Below are 4,378 nucleotides of genomic sequence, written 5' to 3' on the forward strand. Positions count from 1 at the left end.
TAGAATGAGTTTATTACAGTACCTAAGTGGTGGTTTTATTATCTTATACTAACGGAGCTTACGAGTTTTGTGTTGAGTTTTGTGTGGTTGAAGTTTTCAAGTTTTGGGTAAAGATTCGATGGACTATGGAATAAGGGGTGGAAAGAGCCTAAGCTTGGGGATGACCAAGGCACCCCAAGGTAATATTCAAGGACAACCAAGCAACTAAGCTTGGGGATGCCCCGGATGGCATCCCCTCTTTCGTCTTCGTTCATCGGTAACTTTACTTGGAGCTATATTTTTATTCGCCACATGATATGTGTTTTGCTTGGAAAATCATTTTATTTTATTAGTATTTTATTTTGTTATTTATAATAGTGTTTTCATCTATCTTTTCAATAAAATGTCAAGGATAGCCTTTACCATGCTTATTTTGCTAGTATACATGTTGCTGTTTGAAAATAGAAAGTTTACCGCTGTTGCAAAAATTTCCTAGAAAAGTCAGAGAATGATGTAATGTTGAAACTTTTTGCATATTGAGCTCTGATAAATCTTCTAAAGCGTAGTATTTCTATTATAATTTTTGTAGTTAGGGAAGTATTGATACTCTTGCATTCTTTATAGATTGTACTGTTTTGGCAGATTGCTGTTATGTTTACATTGTTTGCATATGTTTGCTTGTTTAATGATTCTATTTGAGGATAGGAGTATTAAATATGCAGAGGCATTTAGTATGCAATGTTGAATAATAATTTTAGTGATTTTTTACAGTAGAAAATGATAAGGTTTTTGCATTGGTTTGTACTAACCTATCTCATGAGTTATTGTTGAGTTTGGTGTGGATGAAGCTTTTGATAAAAAGAGAAACCATGATATGAGACGAATTAAGGAGACACAAAAGTTCAAGCTTGGGGATGCCCAAGGCACCCCAAGATAATATTTCAAGAAGTCTCAAGCATCTAAGCTTGGGGATGCCCCGGTAGGCATCCCACCTTTCTTCTTCAACAACTATCGGTTAGTATCGGTTGAGCCTAAGTTTTTGCTTCTTCAGATGAGTTGTGCTATCCTTGCAATGTCATTTTATTTTGTCTTGCTTGATATTTGAATACAATACCAAGATCTGAAATTCTTAAATGAGACAGAGTTTTCACATAGTTACATAATTTAGCTACTCATTGATCTTCACTTATATCTTTTTGGAGTAGTTTGTCATTTACTTGTGTGCTTCACTTATATCCTATGAGTAAATTGTTGAATGAGTTGAATGTCACAAATCTGAAATTATATATGTCTCATTTGCTTATCCCATGGGGAGTAATGACTTCACATCTAAGAAGTAGAGGTTGTAAATTTATTGAAGGTTAGCAAGCATTGTATTGGTCATTTGAACAATTCATGAAAGAATATTGAAGGAAGAGAGATTTCACATATAAATATACTATCTTGGACATATTTTATAATTGTGAGCACTCATTAAGTATGACATGCTAAAGAGTGGATGTTGGACAAGGAAGACAACGTAATGGGTTATGTTTTCTCACATCACAGTTAAAGTGTATTGTCATGGATCATTCAAACATGTTGAGCTTGCCTTTCCCCCTCACGCTAGCCAAAATTCCTTGCACCAAGTAGAGATACTACTTGTGCTTCCAAATATCCTTAAACCTAGTTTTTGCCACGAGTGTCCACCATACCTACCTATATGCGGTATTTACCTGCCATTCCAAGTAAATTTGCATGTGCCAAACTCTAAACCTTCAAACAATAATCTGTTTTGTATGCCCGAATCGCTCATGTAGGGACTAGGGGCTGTCAGTATCTTCCATGCTAGGTGGGTTATTCTCAAGATGAGTGGACTCCGCTCATCATGCATGAGAAAAATGGCTGGTAACCGGGATGCCTAGTCCCATGATCAAAAGATCAAAATCAAATAAAAAATAATTGCAAACAAAACTCCCCCAGGTTTGATGTTAGTTGGAGGCACCCGTTGTTTTGGGCAAGCCATGGATTGATGATTGTTGGTGGAGGGGGAGTAAAAACTTTTACCATTCTGTTTGGGAACCGCCTATAATGTATGTAGTATGGAAGATATTGGGAACTCTTGGTTGTTATGTTGACAATGAGATCATACCTCTCAAAATTATTTATCTCTATTTCAAAATTGAGCTCTAGCACCTCTGCAAATCCCTGCTTCCCTCTGCGAAGGGCCTATATTTTACTTTATGTCTTTTACTTTATGCAAGAGTCAAGGTGATCTTCACCTTTCCCTTTTTCTATTTTATCCTATGGCAAGCACTTTGTGTTGGGGTGATCCTGATATATATATCCAATTGAATGTAAGTTAGCATGAACTATTATTGTTGACATCATCCAAAGGTGAATACGTTGGGAGGCAACACTATAAGCCCCTATCTTTCTCAGTGTTCGATTAGAACTCCATAACCATTAGTATTGCGTGAGTGTTAGCAATTGTAGAAGATTATATGATAGTTGAGTGTGTGAAGTTTGCTAAATCAAAGCTCTGACATAGACCCTTCCTGAAAATAAGATGAATTGCAATTGTTTGATGACTAAGAATGAAGTTTGTTAGTTTTCAAGAAAGTTTATGGTCTATGCTTTAACATGTGAATAGCTTGTTACTTGATCTTGAGAAGTTTTATGTGATGAACTACTGTTATGACATATAATCATGCTAGAAAAGGTGATTGAAATTATCATTGATCAAACTTGTGCACCTACTAGCATTCACACTTCATAAATTCTTTCTTTTATCATTCACCTACTCGAGGATGAGTAGGAATTAAGCTTGGGGATGCTGACACGTCTCCAACGTATCTATAATTTATGAAGCATTCATGCTATTTTATTATCTGTTTTGAATGATTACGGGCTTTATTATACACTTTTATATTACTTTTGGGACTAACCTATTAACCGGAGGCCCATCCCATATTGCCCTTTTATTGCCTGTTTCAGTATTTTGAAGAAAAGGAATATCAAACGGAGTCCAAACGGAATGAAACCTTCGGGAGCGTGATTTTTGGGAAGAATATGATCCGGGGAGACTTGGAGTTCACGTCAGAAGAGCCTCAAGGAGGCCAGGAGATAGGAGGGCACCCCCCACTGGGTGCGCTCCCTGTCGCCTGGGCCCCTCGAGCACCCCCCGACCAACTTCTTTCACCTATATAAGTCCACGTACCCTAAAAACATCGATAACAAAGATAGATCGGGAGTTCCGCCACCGCAAGCCTCTGTAGCCACCAAAAACCTCTTGGGAGCCTGTTCCGGCACCCTGCCGGAGGGGGGATCCCTCACCGGTGGCCATCTTCATCATGCCGACGCTCTCCATGATAAGGAGGGAGTAGTTCACCCTCGGGGCTGAGGGTATGTACCAGTAGCTATGTGTTTGATCTCTCTATCTCGTGTTCTCTCTATGGCACGATCTTGATGTATCGTGAGCTTTGCTATTATAGTTGGATCTTATGATGTTTCTCCCCCCTCTACTCTCTTGTGCTGAATTGAGTTTTCCCCTTTGAAGTTATCTTGTTGGATTGAGTCTTTAATGATTTGAGAACACTTGATGTATGTCTTGCCGTGTTTATCTGTGGTGACAATGGGATATTCACGTGATCCACTTGATGCATGTTTTGGTGATCAACTTGCGGGTTCCGCCCATGAACCTATGCATAAGGGTTGGCACACATTTTCGTCTTGACTCTCCGGTAGAAACTTTGGGGCACTCTTTGAAGTACTTTGTGTTGGTTGAATAGATGAATCTGAGATGGTGTGATGCATATCGTATAATCATGCCCATGGATACTTGAGGTGACAATGGAGTATCTAGGTGACAATAGGGTTTTGGTTGATTTGTGTCTTAAGGTGTTATTCTAGTACAAACTCTTGAATAGATCGATCCGAAAGAATAAATTTGAGGTGGTTTCGTACCCTACCATAATCTCTTCGGTTGTTCTCCGCTATTAGTGGCTTTGGAGTGACTCTTTGTTGCATGTTGGGGGATAGTTATATGATCCGATTATGTTATTATTGTTGAGAGAACATGCACTAGTGAAAGTATGAACCCTAGGCCTTGTTTCCTACCATTGCAATACCGTTTACGCTCACTTTTATCGTTAGTTACCTTGCTGTTTTTATATTTTCAGATTACAAAAACCTATATCTACCATCCATATTGCACTTGTATCACCATCTTTTTGCCAAACTAGTGCACCTATACAATTTACCATTGTATTGGGTGTGTTGGGGACACAAGAGACTCTTTATTATTTGGTTGCAGGGTTGCTTGAGAGAGACCATCTTCATCCTACGCCTCCCATGGATTGATAAACCTTAGGTCATCCACTTGAGGGAAATTTGTTACTGTCCTACAAACCTGTGCACT

Source organism: Triticum aestivum, chromosome 6B, assembly GCF_018294505.1.
Source record: "Triticum aestivum cultivar Chinese Spring chromosome 6B, IWGSC CS RefSeq v2.1, whole genome shotgun sequence".
Classification (NCBI taxonomy): Eukaryota; Viridiplantae; Streptophyta; class Magnoliopsida; order Poales; family Poaceae; genus Triticum; species Triticum aestivum.